At 42.3% G+C, this 21,314-nt stretch overlaps 1 protein-coding gene across 1 annotated transcript in view; it reads left to right on the top strand.

Annotated features, from left to right (window-relative positions):
- The first annotated feature begins 10,085 nt into the window (after positions 1-10,085).
- Positions 10,086-21,314, top strand: part of ATP6V1C1 (ATPase H+ transporting V1 subunit C1) — a 91,373-nt gene continuing 80,144 nt past the window's right edge. The window contains exon 1 of the mRNA XM_033202863.1: positions 10,086-10,293. The gene's annotated coding sequence lies outside the window, so the exon portion shown is untranslated. The remainder of the gene's footprint in view (positions 10,294-21,314) is intronic.

Genomic DNA, 21,314 nt, shown 5'->3' on the forward strand with positions numbered 1-21,314 from the left:
TTTCCACCTGAGCTGGGGCACTAGTGGTGCTATACTCAGCTTATCACCAAAGGAGAGGGAATGTCTGTCTCAGAAGTAAGCCAACAAAGCCAAAAGCTGGAGAGACATAAACACATAAACAGATTTGGTGCATAATTTGAGTGCCTGAAGCCTTGGACTTTTCAGGCTTTTTGGTTTGTTTGTTTTTGAGACAGGGTCCCACTCTGTCACCCAGGCTGAGTAAAGTGGCTCGATCATGGCTCACTGCAGCATCATCCTCCCTGGGCTCAGAAGATCCTCCTGCCTCAGTTTCTTGAGTAGCTGGGACTACAAGGTGCACCACCACGCCTGGCAAATTTTTAAGTTTTTTGTAGAGATGGGTTTTCATGATGTTGCCTAGGCTGATCTCGAACTCCTGGTCTCAAGCGATCCTCCCGCCTTGGCCTCCCAAAGTACTGGGATTACAGGAGTGAGCCATCACACCTGGCCCAGATTTTTCGGTTCTTAAACCATCAGGCTTTCTTCTTGGCTTAACTTAGGTTGGGTTTTCTGTCACATGCAGAAAGAGCCCAAATTTTCCAGATTTTGTTTTAATAATACCTAATTTTATTAAAAAGGACACAATAATCTCAAGTGTTCATATTAATTGTTATATCCTGATGTAACAAGCCAGTTTCTCTTCATTCACTGAGGGTCTATCTGAGTTTCTTCAGGTATTTTGAATCTTTTATCAATGTATGTGTAAGAAGATGGTAAGAGGAACCAATGATGGCTGCTGTCTCGTGACATCCAGTCGCTTGAGAAGGGTTTCTAAATATTCTTAAATAAGCGGCATCTCATCTTCATCCTATTTTACAGTCATTATTGTGACAAAGGCTAAGTCAAAGAACCTGGGGGGAAAAATCAGTGTTCCTTCGCTGGGCACGGTGGCTCACACCTGTAATCCCAACACTTTAGAAAGAGGCCGAGGCAGGCTATCCCTTGAGGTCAGGAGTTTGAGACCAGCCTGGCCGACATGGTGAAACCCTGTTTCCAGTAAAAATCCACAAATTAACCGGTCATGGTGGCATGCGCCTATAGTCCCACCTGCTTGGGTGGCTGAGGCACGAGAATTGCTTGAACCCAGGAGGCAGAGGTTATAGTGAGCCAAGATTGCACCACTGCACTGCAGCTTGAGCTACAGAGCTGAACTCTGTCTCAAAAACAAAACAAAACAGTGTTCCTCTATTCCCTCTTATTGTTTTATTTTATTTATTTATTTTTTTGTAGTGTACTGTTTTGATTTTTTTCTTATTTCCTTTTCTGTATTTTGTCAGTTACATTATTAGTGGTTATCCTGGAGATTATAATTCAACTCTTAAAAATTCAACTCATGCAACAATCAATTTTGAATTCATATCACTTAGCTTCAATCATATACAAAAACTCTTCTCCTATAGCTCCATCCCCTTTTTATGTTATTAGTAATGTCGCAAATGTTTTTTCTTTTCTTTTTCTTTCTTTTTTTTTTTTTTGAGACGGAGTCTCACTCTGTCTCCCAGACTAGAGTGCAGTGGGGAGATCTCGGCTCACAGCAAGCTCCGCCTCCCGGGTTTGTGCCATTCTCCTGCCCCAGCCTCCCAGGTAGCTGGGACTACAGGTGCCTGCTCCCACACCTGGCTACTTTTTTGTATTTTCATTAGAGACAGGGTTTCACCATGTTAGCCAGGATGGTCTGGATCTCCTGACCTCGCCATCCGCCTGCCTTGGCCTCCGAAAGTGCTGGGATTACAGGCGTGAGCCACCGCGCCCGGCCGTATTGTCACAAATTACATCTTTAGACATTATGTGGCAATTAATATACACCTATAATTATTATTTATGCACTTGTGTTTGAAATCATACAGAGAAGAAAAGGAATTACAAACTAAAAATATAATAACACTGGCTTTGTTTTTACCTAGGTAGGTACGTTTACCGGTGCTCTTTATTTCCTCACGTGGTTTCAAGTTACTGTCTAGTGCCCTTTCATTTCCACTTAAAGGACTCCGTTTAGCGTTTCTTGTAGGGTAAGTCTACCAGCTGCACATGTCAGAACAAGGAGGTGGGAACCAACCTAGGGATGTCTGGGAAAGACACTTGGCAGCTCTTTCCTAGAAGCCAAAATTGGAGCCAAACTCCACCAAGCGCCCCATTTGGAACTGGACTCAGAGGGAAGCTGTGATCTCTTCTGCCTCACTAGACCTTTGAACTGGGAGTCAAGGCATCTAAGTTTTTGTTCTGGTTCTGTCCTTAACAAGCCGTATGACTGTGGAAAAAGCTACCTATCTTATTTGGGCCTTTTTCCTTATCTGTAAAATCAGGTATTCCAGATCAGGGGCTGTCAAACTTTTTTTTCTGTAAGAGGACAAATAGTATTTTAGGCTCTGTGGCCGTAAAGTCTGGCACAACTACTCAATTCTGCCATTGTAGTGCAAAAAGTGGCCATGGACAATAGCTGAACAAATGGACATGGCTGTGTCTCAATAAAACTTTATTTATAAAAACAGAAGGCAGGTCAGATTTGGCTTGTGGGCCCTAGTTGGCCAACCCCTATTCTATAATATATAGCCTTGGAGAGTCCTTTTAATTTTAAAATATATAAGGTCTGATGATCTTCATTGTTACGATCAGTGTCCTGTCACTCCTTTATACCATCCTAGGGCATTACCCCTATCAACAATACAATGGTAAGAATCACTGTTATTTTTAGGTGTCTATGGGCCAAGCATTTTTTTTGTACTTTATTCATTCCTCCCAACAAACCTATTAGGTGGATATTTGCTGTGGTCTGAATGTTTGTGTCCCCTACCAAATTCATATGTTGAAATCCTAATGCCTGTGTTGATGGTGTTAGGAGGTGGAGCTTTTGGGAGGTGATTAGGTGATGAGGGTGGATTTAGTGCTCTTCTAAAAGAGACCCGAGGTCAGGTGCGGTGGCTCATGCCTATAATCCCAACACTTTGGGAGGCGGAGGCAGGTGGATTACGAGGTCAGGAGTTCAAGACCAGCCTGGCCAAAATGGTGAAACCCCATCTCTACTAAAAATACAAAAATTAACTGGGCACAGTGGCAGGTGCCTGTAATCCCAACTACTTGGGAGGCTGAGGCAGGATAATCGCTTGAACTTGGGGGGTGGAGGTTGCAGTGAGTCGAGATCAAAGTGAGATTCCATCTCAAAAATAAATAAATAAATAAATAAAAGAGACCCAGAAAGCTCGTTCACCCCTTTCACAATGTGAGGACACAGTGAGAAGGCACCATGTATGAACCAGTAAGCCCTCACCAGGCTGAATCTGTTAGTACCTTGATCTTAGACTTCCCAGCCTCCTGAACTGTGAGCCATAAATCTCTCTTATTATAAGCTACTTCGTTTATGACATTTTCTTATAGCAGTCTGAACAGACAGTACTATTATAATTCCCATTTTACATAAGAAGAAATTAAAGTCAGAGATATCTGCTAATAGATCCAAGGCCACAGAGTTGGTGAGAGCAGAAAGCAGGCCAGTGTGACTCTAAAACCTTTGCTATGCTTTTTCCATCTCACATCATAAATATATATTTATGTATATTTATGTATTTATATATACTTATATATTTATATATACTTATATATGTATATATATTTTATATTTTGTATATATGTATTTTTTTTGAGACAGAATCTTGCTCAATCTTGGCTCACTGAAACCTCCGCCTCCTCATTTCAAGCAATTATCCTGCCTCAGCCTCCTGAGTACCTGGGATCACACGCACCCACCACTACACCTGGCTAATTTTTGTATTTTTAGTAGAGACGGGGTTTCACCATGTTGGCCAGGCTGGTCTGGAACTGCTGACCTCAGGTGATCCACTTACCTCCGCCTCCCAAAGTGCTTGGATTACAGATGTGAGCCACCGTGCCTGGCCTGATTAAAGAATTTTTTAAAAGCACAGTAGAGAATCCAACTGTCTTGACAGGGAGGAAATCAAACCTTAAATACATTAAAGATTAAGAGACAAAAATTCTACGCCAACCCTTTTTTTTTTTTTTGAGATGAGGGGTTTACTATGTTGCCTAGGGTAGAGTCAAACTCTGGGATGTAACAAACTTTCCTCCTCAGTCTCCTGAGGAGCTGGGACTACAGGCACTCCAGGCAGGTGCCTGGCTCCACACAGACTGTTTTTGAATTATAAATACTTCAAGTGATTAGTTACCCCTTAAAAATGCTCTCTCTCAAAATGCAAAGTCAGCAAAAGAACCTGTTGATGCTCTCAAAGAACTTGCCATCTGTTTGGCAAGACATATGAAAGAACTAGTGAACAAAAATACAGTCCCAGATTAACTGCAGAAGTGCTTTCAATTACCCTTCACTTACTGCAGCTGCCAGACAGATGAATGCATTCCCTCAGCACCACACTATACTCTGAGTGCCTCTTGAGAACAGGACATTTGGGTACTGTATTAAGATTCCTTTAGCTGCTGTAGCAGATTATCACAAACATAATAGCTTAAAACACAGATTTATCACATTACAGTTCTGGAGCTCAGAAGTCAAAAATCAGGTTCAGTGGGCTAAAGTCAGGGTCTTGTACAGGCTGTTTCTTTCTGGAGGTCTGAGGGAAAAATTGGTTTCCTTGCCTTTTTCAGCTTCAAGAGGCTGCTAGCTTCCTTGGCTTGTGGCTCTTTCTTGGTGTCACTCCAACTTCTTGCTTCTACCATCATTGCTATGGTTTGGATATTTGTCCCATCCAAACTTCATTTTGAATTTAATCCCCAATGTTGGAGGTGAGGCCTATTGGGAGGCATTTGGGTCATGAAGGCGGATCCCTCATGAATACATTAACGTCCTCCCTCAGGAGCTAGTGAATTCTTACTCTATTAATTCCCATCAGAGCTGGTTGTTTAAAAAGAGTCTGGATAGTCAGGCATGGTGGCATGCACCTGTAGTCCCAGCTACTTGGGAGGCTGAGGCAGGAGGATCATTTGAGTCTAGGCGTTTGAGATTGCAGTGAGTTGTGATGGCACCACTGCACTCCAGCCTGGGCAACAGAGCAAGACCCTGTCTCCAAAAAAAAAAAAAGGTCCTGGCACCTCCCCTACGTTTCCACTTCCTCTCTCACCACGGGATCTCTGCATAAGCCAGTTCCCCTTTTCTTCCCACTGTGAATAGAAGCAGCCTGAGACCCTCACCAGGTGCAGATGCCCAGTCGTTAACTTTCTGAATTGTGAGCCAAATAAACCTCTTAAGAAAAAAAAAAAGATTTCAATAGTTTTTGGAGAACAGGTGGTTTTTGGTTACATAGATAAGTTCTTTAGTGGTGATTTCTGAGATTTTGGTGCACCTGTCACCCAAACAGTATACACTGTACGCAGTGTGTGGTCTTTTATTCTTCACCTCCTTCCCACCCTTCCCCCCAAGTCCCCAAAGTCCATTATTATCATTCTTATGCGTTTGTATCCTCATAGCTTAGCACCCACTCATAAGTGAGAACATATGATATTTGGTTTTCCATTTCTGAGTTACTTCACTTGGAATCATTAAACCTCTTTTTCTTTATAAATTACGCAGCCCTGGGTATATACTTTTATAGCAACACAAAAAGGTTAAGACAGTCACATCTCCTACTACTTACTGACCCTCCTGCCTGCCTCTTACAACGACTTTTGGAAGTACATTGGGCCCATCCAGATAATTCAGGAAAGATCCTTAATTTAATCATACCTGAAAAACCCCTTTTGCCATACAAGAAACATTTGTAAGTTTCTGGAATTAGGACATGAACATCTTTGAGGTGCCATTATTCAGCCCACCACAGATACTATCCCCCATCTTCTCCTCCCACAGTTGAGCTGTATGCCTAAGAGTAGTTGGCTGTGTTTGTTTCTGGACGTGATTTGTGTTTGCTTTGGTAACTAATTTTAAAAATTAAGAAACCAATGAGGCCGGGCGCGATGGCTCACGCCTGTAATCCCAGCACTTTGGGAGGCCGAGGTGGGCGGATCATGAGGTCAGGAGATTGAGACCATCCTGGCTAACATGGTGAAACACCATCTGTACTAAAAATACAAAAAATTAGCTGGGCGTGGTGGCGGGCGCCTGTAGTCCCAGCCACTCGGGAGACTGAGGCAGGAGAATGGCGTGAACCTGGAAAGTGGAGTTTGCAGTGAGCCAAGATTGCGCCACTGCACTCCAGCCTGGGCGACAGAGCAAAAACTCCGTCTCAGAAAAAAAAAAAAAAAAAAAAAAAAGAGACCAATGAAATCTGAGGGCAAAAAGAAAGACTTGCAATGTGTATGGAAAACAAGTAAAATGAACTAAGGTAAGTCACTAAAGAAGTACGGTCACATGGGGTATGTAGCATGTGCCTGTAGTTCCAGCTACTCAGGAGACTGAGGAGGATTGCTTGAGCCCAGGCATTCAAGTCCAACCTGGACAACATAGCAAGGAACTATCTCAAAAAAAGAAAATATGGTCAAATTAGATGTGGCCAGGAAATCTATGGAAGTTTTAGGAAATAATGCACAACTCAAGAAGGATTAATCAATATATATAGGGATGGCTTGTGTAAGAAAGAAGAGGCAGAATATATCTCAAGGGAGATCTACTCAAACAAAAGGACTAGGCCCCGTGTCAAAAAACTGGCCAACAAATGCACATTTAAATGTTCTTAAACATTTAAAGTAGGTATGTTTAAATTATGATTTGCCTGCCTTAACCAACTTTTCAGGTTAACTAAGCAACTTCTTACCAATCCTGATAAGAGGAATCCAATTAAATTTGATTCAGGGTTTTAGAGACAATACTAATCAGTTAATATAATAATTTGGCAGAAAGGTTTAAACAAGAGAGTGGAGCATAAACTGTATCGTGGATGTTATGTGGGATCTGAACGGATGGTTGGGGGTCAAAGCAAGGCATGTGAGATGAAACAAACAGCATACAACTGTAGGGTTAGAAATGAGTAGGAACGGTCATTTCCACCTATAAGGTAGAACCCTGATAACTCCGAGTGTGGTTCTCATTCCAGCAGTATCAGCAACACCTGGGAGCTTGTTAGAACTGCATATAGGGTAAGAGGAGGGACAGGATCAGAAAAAATAATGAATGGGTACTAGGCTTAATACTTGGGTGATGAAATAATCTGTATAACAAACCCTCATGACACAAATTTACTTATGTAACAAACCTGCACATGTACTCGTGAGCTTAAAAGTAAAAAAAAAAGAAAGAAAGAAATGCATCTTTCTGAGCACTCTGGCTCACTCCTGTAATCCTAGCACTTTGGGAGGCTGAGGCAGAAGGATTGCTTGAGCCCAGGAGTTCGAGACCTGCCTGGGCAACATAATGAGACCCTGTCTTTACAAAAAAATACAAAAACTTAGCCAGGTCTGATGGCACATACCTGTAGTCCCAGCTGCTTGGGAAGCTGAGGCGGGAGGATCAATTGAGCCTGGGAGGTTGAGGCTTCAGTGAGCTGTGATCATGCCACTGCACTCCAGCCTGGGCACATAATGAGACCCTGTCTCAAAAAAATAAAAAAGAAAGAAAAAAAAAAGAAATGCATCTTTCAGATCTTTCAGGCCTCAGCCCAGACCCACTGAATCAGAATCTGCAATTTAACAAAACTCCAGGTAATTTAATTGCACACTAACCTGTGAGAAAGGCTGGTTTAGAGAGAGCAAGAGTCTTCCTAAACTGCACTGTAGAGTTAATATGGTACATATAAAACATAATGACAACTGAGTTATTAAGCACCTTCTATAGGCCAGGCAAACTACCAGGTGCTTTGCAAACCTTGTCTTACTTAATTCTGAAAGATCCCAGTCTTGTAAAATAGAATTGATCTTTATTCTCAATAATGAAACTATCTTTTCTGCTTTCTGCCATCCCTTTGGTTGAAGTTGGTATAAAGAATACATTAGTGTCTAAAAAATCTCAAATAATTGCTTTTTGAAATTCAGTATGTAAAATATTTTGACATAATATTTTTTTGCTCCCTTCATTGGCTGGGTTGCAAACTCTTATAGGTAGGAAAATCTCAGACTCTGATAATTTCAACCTATGAGAGAGAGAGAAAAAAAACAAAAAACAAACAAACAAATAAAAAACACCAGGGGAAACTCAAAAGCATTCTGGTTAGGATAGGGTAAAAAATGAATTAAATAAAATCAGCAAGAAATACACTCTATTAAGTGGAATTTGGAAATGATAAATCAGATTGAACCAAATCTTGGGGAGTTTGCAATAAATTCTGGGTATTCCTAAAGTGCTGCATGTCTCAGCAGTTTATGCAAAAAGGGAGGGCCAAACCTTCTCTTTCCAAAGAAGGCATTAAGATAGTCTGCCCTTTCCTTGCCCAGACTGGAAAATATGAAGTCCTTTTACCTTCTTGCTGCTCCCTGAGCTCAGTGCCCAGCCCATACCAAACAGGGTAGAAGGATTACCAGCAGCAACCCCGATGTTGGGATGTTGGGATGTTGGGCAATAGTGGGGCACCATTAGTATGCCTATGCCTCACTCACAAGGGTGGTTTTCAGTAGGCCTCCAGTTCTGACTAAGCTCCTTTCAGCAAGATTCAGCCAGACACTGTGGCACACGCCTGTAGTCCCAGCTACTTAGGAGGCTGCTGCAAGAGGATCGCCTGAACCCAGAAATTTGAGGCTGCAGTGAGCTATGAGTGTGCCACTCCAGCCTGAACAACATTGCAAGACACCAGCCTCTAAAAGAAAACCCAAACAAAATTTAAGAAACAAGAAAGATTCAGTGGTTCTTCACCCACTTGCAGACAGAGGGTCCCTAAAACAGACAGGGTCAAGTGCTGGGTCCTAGTGCTCCTTGCCGCTGTGCTTAATTGTGACAGGAGTGGGGGCTGAGGGGATAGGAGGGCTGGGGTGGGGGTGGGAGGGCATTCCTTTCCCTCAGGCTTTCACAGTGTACGTTTTGTATTCCAGAATCAGAAATCTGAGTGTAGGAAGAAGTGGGTTAGCCCTGGAGAAAGGAAAAGGAGGATCATGGTTCTCTGCAAAGAGCTGGAAGCTAAAAAGCAGGCTGTGTTTACTTACCAACCAGGACTAAGTGGGATCTTTGCCAGCTTCCAATACGGCCTTAAAAGTATATGAAATCCAATAAATATTTCTGCAAAGCAAGAGATCTTCACTGCTTTACTCTCCACCACCTGAATCCTTGCAGGGAGTGTAGTGTGTATCTAATCAATCTATTAAAAAATACTTTAAAAGTTCTATATATGTATCAATATTTAATATTGTTTTTACATTATTTAAATGTTTTTCTAAATAATATTATAGTATATATATTCTGAAGCATTCTATTCAGTGACAAAGAATTATGTTTAGACATTTATATTTATATAGGAAAACTCATAACCTGAATATGTCCTGTGGGATCAAACCACTGACCCTTCCAGGATAGAAGAGACCTAAGGTAGTCAGCTTCCATCAAGTGGCCAGTTGGTCTTGTTGAGGAATGGTGTCACATCAGGGGCTCAGTGTTGGTCTCTGTTGCAGATGTATCGGACATTTGATAATGGCAGCAGCTGGATAAGTCTTGGTAAGGGTTGGAAGTATAGTTAGTCCTCACTTTGCATGATCCCAATATGCACAAATCTTAGTTACCACCACTTAAATCACACCAGAACCCCAACAACATGGTTTAAATTTCAGCTACAACGTTATTAACTGTGCACAATTACACAAAGTACAAACCTCACTGTCAGCTCTTTAGTCCACAAATCACTATGTAAATAACAGATGCATAGCATGATCAATAACCAATCACACCACTCCTTTCAAAGTCCACTGATGATTGGCCACTGCACATATGTTCAGTTCATACACAGCAAAGCATGTAGTTGTGTTGCTGATTTTCCTGTGAATGAAGACACAGGATGATTTACAATAATGGATACTCAAAAGAGGAAATTGGCCAACAAAGATCAAAGCACAGAAAAAGTCCAAAAAGTGGTAACGCTGGAAGTGAACTCTGAATTGAATGAGTTACAGAAAAACAGTTCACTGTGAGGATGTGGCCACTGCGTCATTCAAGAGTCCCAGCTAGAGGAACTTAGAAAGGCAAACTTAACATAAACGAGGAAGGAAGTGTGGCAAAAAGCATGCTGTCGCAGAAGAAGTGGTCCTGGCAGAAACTTCACATTGAAGCAACTCTGGGAGATTTTTCATGATATTGAAGAAACAAAGGATACAACGTGAGAAGCTGATCCAGTCTTAGAAATGACAGCAGTTCATCAAGTCAGAGAAAAGATGCTCTCTCCATGTTGTAAGTTACACAAGAAGGTAAGCACTATCCAAATGACTCTTGTTGTTTCATTTACAATTTATTTACTCTTGCTATTTGTTTTCTTTTTCTTTTTCTTTTTTTTTTGAGAGGGAGTCTTACGCTGTAGCCCAGGCTGGAGTGTAGTGGTGCAATCTCGACTCACTGCAAACTCTGCCTCCAGGTTCAAGCAATTCTCCTGCCTCAGCCTCCCAAGTAGCTGGGATTACGGGTGTGCACCACCATGCCCAGCTAATTTTTATATTTTTAGTGGAGACAAGGTTTCACCATGTTGGCCAGGCTAGTCTCAAACTCTTGACCTCAGGTGATCCACCCGCCTTGGCCTCCTGAATTCCTGGGATTGTAGCCATGATCCACCGTACCCCGCCTACTCTTGCTGTTTATTTTCTATGTTGTTTATTTACGTAGAAATTTAATGTTACTAATGTTTAAGTTACTAACGTTTCAAAACCTTAGATAATATACGTTTACTAGTATATTTTGAGCAAAGAACAATTCATGAATTGGTAGCTCTCAGAACCAAAAGAAATTCAGAATGCTTTATTGCAGCAGCATGGGCAGTGAGCTTCTACACAAAGGGAAGATGAAAGTGTACTTCACTGGATTAGGTGGAAAGACCCTAGTTAGAGGTTAGCTGGTGTTTTCTTATTGGTAGTCTTGAGTTTTGTTTTACTCTTTACATTGGGCTCCAGTCTGCTTACACGTAGGAACCTAAAGTACTAGGCTTGCCTCCATCTTGTTAAAATAAAAATTTCAGCCGAATTAAATTTAAAGGAGTTTAATTAAGCAATGAATGACTCACGAATTGGGCAGCCCCCAGAATCACAGCAGATTCAGAGAGACTCCAGAGAAGGCTTGTGGTTAGAACAAATTTATAAACAGAAAAAGGGAAGTGATGTACAGAAATCAGCAGTGAGGTACAGAAACAGCTGGATTGGTTACAGGTTGGCGTTTGCCTTATTTGAACACAGTTTGAACACTTAGCAGTCTATGAGTGGCTGAAATATGGCTGCTGGGATTGGCCAAAACTCAGCTGTTGTTACAGGCGCATGCTTCTAAATTAGGTTTTCAATTTTGTATGCCTATTAAGCTAGGTTACAGTTTGTCCACAAGGACTCAAATATAGAAGCACGAATTCTTTCTCAGGCCATATTTAGTTTGCTTTAACAGTCTAATGCCCTCCCTGTTAGAATTTTTGTTAAAAACAATTATTCTGTGTTTTTGGTGAGCCTCTTATGAGAGACTGAACAATACTTAGGCATAGGCACCCCTCCCTGTTACCATCACAGGTAAGTTGTCTTTGTCTCTGTGGAACTCACAAGTCATGATGTCAGGCTCATTGAAGAAAGATTCCTTTTGTTGTTTACGTCATTATTGTCACTCTGATCAAGGTGAGTGCATCTAATGTACCGCTGATGGCTGAGAGCATGCATTTAAGACTCTTGACAGAATACAGCAAACCAGGGTGATTACAATGATGACCATCAGGAGGATAATACCAAGAGACTAGAGTATGCTCCTTAGCCAAGGTCCTCATGAATCAAACCAGCTAAAATTGAATAAGTCAAGGAATGAACCAGAGGGGGATTCAACTTGTTTTAACCAGGTGGCCTGTTTGTTAATTTCTTGTGATTGAGTTTCTAATAAAAGAGGTATTTATCCAGGCACAACAGGAGGAATAGGGTAAAATGAGCTTATTGCATAGACTCTTCCTTGTTCAGCCAATAGTCCAATGCAAGCCTATTATCTAAAATTACTTGAGTAAAAGAATTTAGAGATTTTTGTTGGATAGCTATAGCCATAGCTGTAGAACCTGCAATAGTAACTAATGTCAAAGAAAAATTTTTGACCTTTATTTCATTTGTAGTCATCCCAAGCCATGGGAACATGGACCTAACATATGATGCCCCCTTGGCAGGGTTGTCATCTGCTGGTCAGTTTCTTTTTAATCTGTGATGCAGGTTTAGAGGGGTGTACCAATGTTTAGCTTCTGACTGGTTGTGTAGTGACAATGGCACCTTTAAAATCCCTAGTCCCGGCCGGGCACGGTGGCTCAAGCCTGTAATCCCAGCACTTTGGGAGGCCGAGACGGGCGGATCACGAGGTCAGGAGATCGAAACCATCCTGGCTAACACGGTGAAACCCCGTCTCTACTAAAAACAGAAAAAAACTAGCCGGGCGAGGTGGCTGGTGCCTGTAGTCCCAGCTACTCGGGAGGCTGAGGCAGGAGAATGGCGTGAACCCGGGAGGCGGAGCTTGCAGTGAGCGGAGATGGCGCCACTGCACTCCAGCCTGGGGGCAGAGCGAGACTCTGTCTAAAAAAAAAAAAAAAAATCCCTAGTCCCCACTGGCCTTTCATTCTCCATCTGTCAAGATATGGGGTGGTCCAAGCATATGGCTGACAGTTAAATTCTCTGCTGATGAATATGTACGTAGGACATTCCTGAAAGCCTAGGGGGTGGGGGGGAAGGATGTACCTAGGGTGAACAAGGCTCCTCCTTGGGAGACTTCAGTTATGGCGTAATTAGCTGGCATCACCTGTTTCTAACCGAGAGACTGATACTGAGTTATTACGTCCTAGAAGTCTGCCAAAATACCTATGTAGATAGGCATTCTTGTAAATAGCTCTGTTAATGTTCTCCTTTTTGTGCATAGCCTCCTTGCAATATGGTCAGCAGACCTGGCCATCCTATTCCATGGTTGGGTTAAAAAAGAAGAATAAAGGGGTCTAGAAGTTTAACTCTATAAAGGGACCAACGGTATAATCTAAACAGATTGTTGCATTTGGGATTCTGGCAAATTGAGTCACAAGATACACTAATGGGTCTCTAAAAAGCTATGCAAGTATTTTGACTTAGCATGGAAAATCCAGAATTTAGCAAAATTTTCTGCAGAAGCTATAGACTGTGAGATTCTAATTATGGCATTATCATGCTATACACAGATAGAAAGGAAGAGTAAGAAACAGGAGAGAAAAAGAACAGGGGTTCCACGATAGGAAGGGGAGGTTCTTTTTTGAGATGGGGTCTCGCTCAGTCACCCAGGCTGGAGTGCAGTGGCGCGATCTCAGCTCACTGCAAGCTCTGCCTCCCAGGTTCACACCATTCTCCTGCCTCAGCCTCCCGAGTAGCTGGGACTGCAGGCGCCCGCCACCACGCCCAGCTAATTTTTTGTATTTTTAGTAGAGACGGTGTTTCACCGTGTTAGCCAGGATGGTGTCGATCTCCTGACCTCGTGATCCACCCGTCTCAGCCTCCCAAAACGCTGGGATTACAGGCGTGAGCCACCGCGCCCTGCCCAGGAAGAGGAGGTTCTTGATCTCTGATCTTGGGAAAGCCGTCTACATTCAAGATGCCATCTGCTTCGGGGAGAGATGTTCCTGGTCAACTTTACCTTCAGATCCCTAACTGGTCGTCAGTTCTAAGAGTCTGGAAGGGCCCTCTTGAGTTGAGAAACATTGGTCCAAAACTCAAGGCTTTACTGTATTGTAAGTGGTGAGAAGTTGGTGTGGTCCCTTCCAGTGAGACTCAAGGGCAGACTTTCTTTGATATAAATTCCAAAAGACACAGTGTCCAAGTTCTAGACCATGAGGATTCTGATAATCAATCAGTGGGTCACAGAAAGCTACTATTATTACCTGATGGAAATACAGTAAGTTCTCAATTGATGTCATCATTGATAGTGTTTTGGAAACAATGATTTTAAGCAAAACAATGTTCCTTGAATAACGTGTTTCATTCAATGTTGCTTCATTTTAACATTGATGAGAAAAATAAAATTTGTTTTATTATACTTTTTTTTTGCTTAAAGTCACAGTTTCCAAGAGCTGATCAATGATTTTGTGAGAACTTATTGTATGCTTCAGCATAATTTATCAAGGTCTGGCAATACTGAGTCATACCACAGGTTACAAATATGGGAGATACATGAAGCTCTATTATTAAGGGCATAGGTCTTCCAGTACAATTTCATGAGGTGTCATCTTGCACTTTCCAGCATGGGTAGATATAATTGCCATTAAATCCAGTGTTCAAACTTTTGACCAGGCAATCCAGAAGATTCCATCATCTTGGCCAATTTTAGTTTTAGGATGCCATTTGTCCTTCAGCCTTTCCAGAAGACTAGGGATAAGGACAACAGTCATGCTATTTTGTTTGTAAACCTTTAAAAAATTGTTTAATAATTTGTCCAATAGGCCAGGCTTGGTGACTCATGCCTGTAATTCCAGCACTTTGGGAGGCTAAGGCAGGCAGATCACCTGAGGTCAGGAGTTTGAGACCAGCTTGGCCAACATGGTAAAACTTCATCTCTACTTAAAATACAAAAATTAGCCAGATATGGTGGTGCATGCCTGTAATCCCACCTACTTGGGAGCCTGAGGCAGGAGAATCGCTTGAACCCAGGAGGTGAAGGTTGTAGTGAGCCAAGACCATGCCACTGTACCCCAGCCTGGATAACAGAGTGAGACTCTGCCTCAAAAATAACAATAATAATAATAGTAACAATAAATTTGTACAGTAAAATGAGCTCCCCTATCACTGGAAATCTTTCTAGGGATATCCCATAAAGGAAACACATTCTCTGTTTTTTGTTTTTTCGGTGGTTTTTTTTTTTACTACTGTTGTGGCATCAGTTTTCCTGCATGGCAAGGCCTCAGTCCACCCTGAGAACAGGCATACAGTTACAGGAACATACCAATAGCCCATTTAGGGTGGCAACTAAATTAAGTTCTTTTGTAGGTGTTCACATGGTCCAGCAGGTGGTAGAAATGTACTGTTTGAAACCTTAATGATTTTCACAGAATTATGAATCTCATAAATCAGACATGGGTTATAAACCATTTTTGCAACTTTAGAACAATTACTCCACCTATACTTTTTCATAATTTGAACCATATTGTCTACACTATGGTGAGCTGTGGAGTGCAGAGCCTTTAACACTGGTAGTTTTAAGGACTTGGGGAGGACTAGGTGGCTGTCAGGGCCCTCATTGAGTTCATGTTTAGTATTAAATTTGCATCCTTTTAAGTGCCAGTTTTGTTTTTCTAATTCAGATGCATAGGATCGTTTATTGACAAATTATCATAGGTGATTTGATCAGAATTAATGTTATAGAGTTCAACCAAATTGCATACCCTAACATGTTTAGTGACAGCTACCTTAGCGTGGAAATTCACTAAGGCGTTGTCTTGATATTCAGGTTCAGTTTTACAAGTGAGCTTCAGTTTTAATAACAGCAACTTGTGAGGGCAGCAAAATAGCAGAAAGAAGTTCATTTGCCTGGGGCTCATTTTTGGTGGTGGACCCACTAGAAATGAGGAAACCTCTTTGCTTCTAAAACATGCCAAAATCATGGACTACCCCCAAAGGCTTATCTACTGTCTGTATAAATGTTGTCTGATTTGCCCTGAGATATTTGACAGGCCTTGAGTGAGAGCATGCACCTCTGCTAGTTAAGCTGACTTCAACTGGGGAAGAGCTCTCTTTTCTGTTAATTCATTCTGGGTAGTCCAGGCATGCCCTCCTTGGTATTTTACTTCTACATTTTTAGCATAAAATCCATCAGCAAAATGTATTATCTTAAGGTGTTTCATGGGACATCTTATAAATCAATTGAGGAGTCAATAGCTGTGATATGAGATTTACATAGTTGTGGTCCTCACCTTTGTCAAGTAAGGGTAGTAGGGTAGAAGGGTTAAGTAGATTGCAGCATTATTTTATTTATTTATTTATTATTTTATTTTATTTTGAGATGGAGCCTCTGTTGCCCAAGCTGGAGTTCAGTGGCGCAATCTCGGGTTGCTGCAACCTCTGCCTCCCAGGTTCAAGCAATCAACTTGAGGCCAAGAGTTACAGACCAGCCTGGTCACATGGTGAAACCCCATTTCTATTAAAAATATAAAATTAGCTGGGTGTGATGGCACGTGCCTGTAGTCCCAGCTACTTGGGAGGCTGAGGCATGAGAATTGCTTGAGCCTGGGAGGTGGAGACTGCAGTGAACCAAGATCGTATCACTGCACTCCAGCCTGGGCAACAGAGCAAGTCTCCATCACACACAAAAAAGAAGTAAGTTGAATCTATTTCTGACTCTTCCTTAGTATGAGAAAGAACATAGCAGTAGGTTATCAACATATTGAATAAGAGCAGAATTCCTAGGAAATTGCAAATTTGGCAAATCCTGATGTAAAGTCTGAGAAAAATGAGATGGGCCTTGGTAAATCCCTTTGGCATTATAGTCCAATTATATTGTTGATTTTTTTCCAAGTAAAAGCAAATCAGTAGTGACTCCCTTTATCAGCTGGAATACTGTGTGTCCTCACTGTGAACCATTTTAAATTTTGGGGTACCTTATAAAACAAGGTATTAGAATTTGGAACTACTGGTAACCTTAGTATTACAATCTTATTTATTGCATGTAGGTCTTCAACAAATCTCCAACCTTGTCCACTGGGTTTTTAAAGTGGTAGACTGGGGTGTTACAAGGACTAGTGCAAAACATTAGAAATCTTTGTATAATTAATTCCTCTACAATTGGTGACAGCCCCTGAATACATCTGGTTTTAGTGGATATTGAGGTAATTTAGGTAGCAGCTTAGAATGACCTATTTGGGTTTTTTTTCTGTTTTGATTTTTGTAGGTTCAGCACTTTAAATATTTCCTATGTCATTTAAGGGGGAAGCCCACAAATATCTAGGTTCTTCAGAAAGAACAGGTTTTTATAGGTTTGAGTTTCAGTGTTAGCAGCTTCTGCCAGTATGTAACAGAGCAATTCAAGTTCAGGAAAGTTAGGAAATTATAAGATTATCTCTCCTTCCAAAGATAATTTTGTGTAAATTTTTAGCAAGTCTTGTCCCCATAGATTCACTGGGGCAGCATCACAAAGTAAGAAGGCATATTTTTCTGAAAATGGTCCAAGTATCATTTGAACGGGTTCAGACATGGAGACATTTGGACTTGATTTTAAACCTCCACCATGAAACTATTCTTTTTATTGCAAGGAATTTGCTGATTTACGAAGGTGGGGTTTTAAAGTATATAAGGTGGGCCAGGCACGGTAACTCATGCCTGTAATCCCAGCACTTTGGGAGACCAAGTCAGGTGGATCACTTTGAGGTCAAGAGATCAAGACCAGCCTGGCCAACATGGTGAAACCCCGTCTCTACTAAAAATACAAAAATTAGCTGATATGGTGGCATGTGCCTGTAGTCCCAGATAGTCAGAAATTTAAGTAGGAGAATTGCTTGAACCTGGGAGGCAGAGGTTGCAGTGAGCCCAGATTGTGCCACTGCACCCTAGCCTGGGCAACAGAGAGAGACTCCATCTCAAAAAAAATAAGAATAAAAAAATTTAAAGAAGTACATAACGTGGCCAGGCACATTGGCTCACACCTGTAATCATTACACTTTGAGAGGCCAAGGAAGGGAGGATCACTTGAGGCCAGGAGTTTTGAGATCATCCTGAGCAACATAGCAGGACTCCATTTCTACAAAAATGTTTTTTAAAAAATTAGCTAGGCACAGTAGCATGCACCTGTAGTCCTAGCTACTTGAGAGGCTGAGGTGGGAGGATCCCTTGAGCCTAGGAGGTCAGGATTGCAGTGAGCTGTGATCATGCCACTACACTCCAGCCTGGGTGACAGAGTGAGACCCTGCCTCTTAAGACAAAAAAAAAAAAAAAAAGATTAATGGGAAGTCTTATACAATTTTGGTAAATACTAGAGCCACTTTATCTACTTTTTTTTTTTTTCTTTTTGAGACAGGGACTCCCTCTGTCACCCCGGCTCAAGTGCAGTGATGCAATCATAGTTCACTGCAGCCTCAAACTCCTGGGTTTGAGTGATCTTTGCACCTCAGCTTCCCAAATAGCTGGCATTACAGGCATGAATCACCCTGCCTGTTTCCCATTAATCTTAATTTTAATTTCCCCTTGTTCATTTAAAGGTATTATGGAAAAAAACCCTGGGAGCCTCATTAGTGTTATTATTCCAGGAGTCAAACCCTCAGGGGCTTCATCTGGAGGGGAAAATGTTTGGGTCAAAAGAAATGGGTTCATCACATGCCTAGTGCGAGACTGAACAATTTTGGCCAGGCATGGTGGCTCATGCCTGTAATCCCAGCACTTTGGGAGGCTGAGACGGGCGGATCACCTGAGGTCAGGAGTTCGAGACCACCATGGCCAACACAGAGAAACCCTATCTCTACTAAAAATACCAAAATTAGACGGGCATGGTGGTGTGTGCCTGCAGTCCCAGCTGCTGAGGAGGCTGAGGCAGGAGAATCACTTGAACCCAGAAAGTGGAGCCGAGATTGCACCACTGCACTCCAGCCTGGGCGACAGAGTGATACTCTGTCTCAGAAAAAAAAAAAAACTGGACAATTTTGATTCCAGTGGCCTGGCTGTTTACAATAAAGAAGGACATCTAGAGGCACAAGTTTCTTTGGTCCTCCTCCAGTATATTCATGTATTTGAAATCAATACTAAGAGGTCCCAAACTAAAGAAACTTGCGCCTCAAGATGTCTTCCTTTATTGTAGTTGCTGTGAGTATTACTTAAACCAGCCCAATCGTCCCATGTAACTGATGTTTATGGTTTCTTTTGAATAAACATAGAAATTAACCCTCCCAGGCTGGGCATAGTGGCTCATGCTTGTAATCTCAGCACTGTGGGAGGCCGAGGTGAGTGGATCACTTGAGGCCAGGAGTTGGAGACCAGCCTGGCCAACATGGTACAAACCTGTCTCTACTAAAAATACAAAAAAATAAAAAATAAAAAAAATTAGCTGGGCATGGGTGGCGTGCACCTGCAATCCCAGCTACACGGATGGCTGAGGTAAGAGAATCGCTTGAACCTGGGAGGTGGAGGTTGCAGTGAATCAAGATCATGCCACTGCACTCCAGCCTGGACAACAGAGTGAGACTCCGTCTCAAAAAAAAAAGAAAAAGAAATTGACCCTCCCAGTCTTGAAACTTGAGAAAGTTTCATTTGTCTTATCTGAGATCTTTTTTTCAGGAAATCAACCATCAGGCCTCCCAGATAGTATTAAGGAGCTGAAATTTACCAGATGACCACATCTGGACAATGAAATGCCAGACCCTTTGCTCATCATGATTGCCTACTAAGGGGTCCCCAATCCCCAGACCATGGACTGGGATCCATGGCCTGTTAAGAACTGGGCTGCACAGCAGGGAGTGAGTGGAGGGTGAGTGAGCATTACCAACTGAGCTGCATCGGCAGCACCATTAGATTCTCATAGGATCAGGAATGCTGTTGTGAACTGTGCATGCAAGGGATCCAGATAGCACACTTGTTATGAGAATCCAACTAATGCCTGATCATCTGAAGTGGAACAGCTTCATCCTGAAACTGTCCCCTATCCGCCACCATTACCACCATGTGTGGAAGAATTGTCTTCCATGAAACTGGTCCTTGGTGCCAAAAAGGTTGGGGACTGCTGGCTTAACTGACCACCTGCTTCCTGATTGACCAACTCCTCCTCCTTACCCCTTCCTAATTCCTGTTTTCCCACACATGGCTACGTTTCTTCCCTGATACATAAACTTCCAATTTTATTTGGTCAGGGAGATGGATTTGAGACTAAGCTCCCATCTTCTCGGCTGCGGCAACTGATGAAAGCCTTCTTCTGGCCGGGCGCGGTGGCTCAAGCCTGTAATCCCAGCACTTTGGGAGGCCGAGACGGGCGGATCACGAGGTCAGGAGATCGAGACCATCCTGGCTAACACGGTGAAACCCCGTCTCTGCTAAAAAAAAACTACAAAATACTAGCCGGGCGAGGTGGCGGCGCCTGTAGTCCCAGCTACCCGGGAGGCTGAGGCAGGAGAATGGCGTGAACCCGGGAGGCGGAGCTTGCAGTGAGCTGAGATCTGGCCACAGCACTCCAGCCTGGGTGACAGAGGGAGACTCCGTCTCAAAAAAAAATAAAAAAAAGAAAGCCTTCTTCTCTGGCGATACTCACTGTCTCAGTGATTGGCTTTCTGTGCAGTGAGCAGCAGGACCTAAACCAAACCCCTGGCATTTTGGTAACATAAAGACATGAGCCTATTTGCCTCTGTTTGTGTTGTTGTTGTTGTTGTTGCTTTTGAGACAAGGTCTTGCTCTGTCGCCCAGGTTGGAGTGCAGTGGCACAATCAGGGCCCATTGCAGCCTCAACCTCCTGGGCTGAAGTGATCCTCCCACCTCAGTCTCCTGAGTAGCTGGGACTACAGGCCCATGTCATCATGCCTGGCTAATTTTTTCATTTATTTTTGTAGAGATGGGAGTCTCTCTGTGTTGCCCTTTATTTGCCTTTTGATTTTTCTCTTGCTTTAGAATCCTCTCAGAATGTTCAACTAGGGCCACCAATTCAATCATATCTATAACTTTCCATCCTGGTGTATGTTTTCTAATTAAATCACTAAATTTAGGATGAAGTCCATTTACAAATACAGAAGCTAATGCCATTTCAGTCTCTGCAGGAAGCGCCCCTTGTGGTATTTCAAGTCCAGCATGTTTTATAAATAGTGTTTCTAAATGGGCTCTGTAATTTGAAATTGGTTCATCTTTTTCTGTCTATAAGATTGTATGATGGACCAATCAACTTTTTGTGGAAAAATCTTAGGAACTGAATTTGAAAGGCCTTCGGCAATTCTTCCAGCTTTTTTCTGCCTTTCTTTTCAGGAGGTTTGGAGGGTCTTTTACATCCTCTGCAGGCTGGTCCCATTCCACTCCTGCTATCCATCTTCAAGCATCACCAGCTCCCCATAGCACATGAATAAATTGGTAAAGATCAGGGAGTACTGGATCAAGTGTTCCCATAAGATTTCTGAATTCCTTAGTACATTTCCAGGAGGTTTTCTTGGGGCTAGGGAAGTCATTTACAATGGCCCAAGCTCAATTTTAGACCATGGAGTGAAGGTGATTATGGCAGGCATGCCTGCCTGATCAGAGGGTCTCATTTTGCAAGCATTTGCCTAATTCCTTTTTTTCATTGTCTTCAGGGTGAAAGGGTAGCTGGGCAAAAGGGT

The sequence above is a fragment of the Trachypithecus francoisi genome, unplaced genomic scaffold (genome assembly GCF_009764315.1).
Source record: "Trachypithecus francoisi isolate TF-2019V2 unplaced genomic scaffold, Tfra_2.0 Lachesis_group7, whole genome shotgun sequence".
Classification (NCBI taxonomy): Eukaryota; Metazoa; Chordata; class Mammalia; order Primates; family Cercopithecidae; genus Trachypithecus; species Trachypithecus francoisi.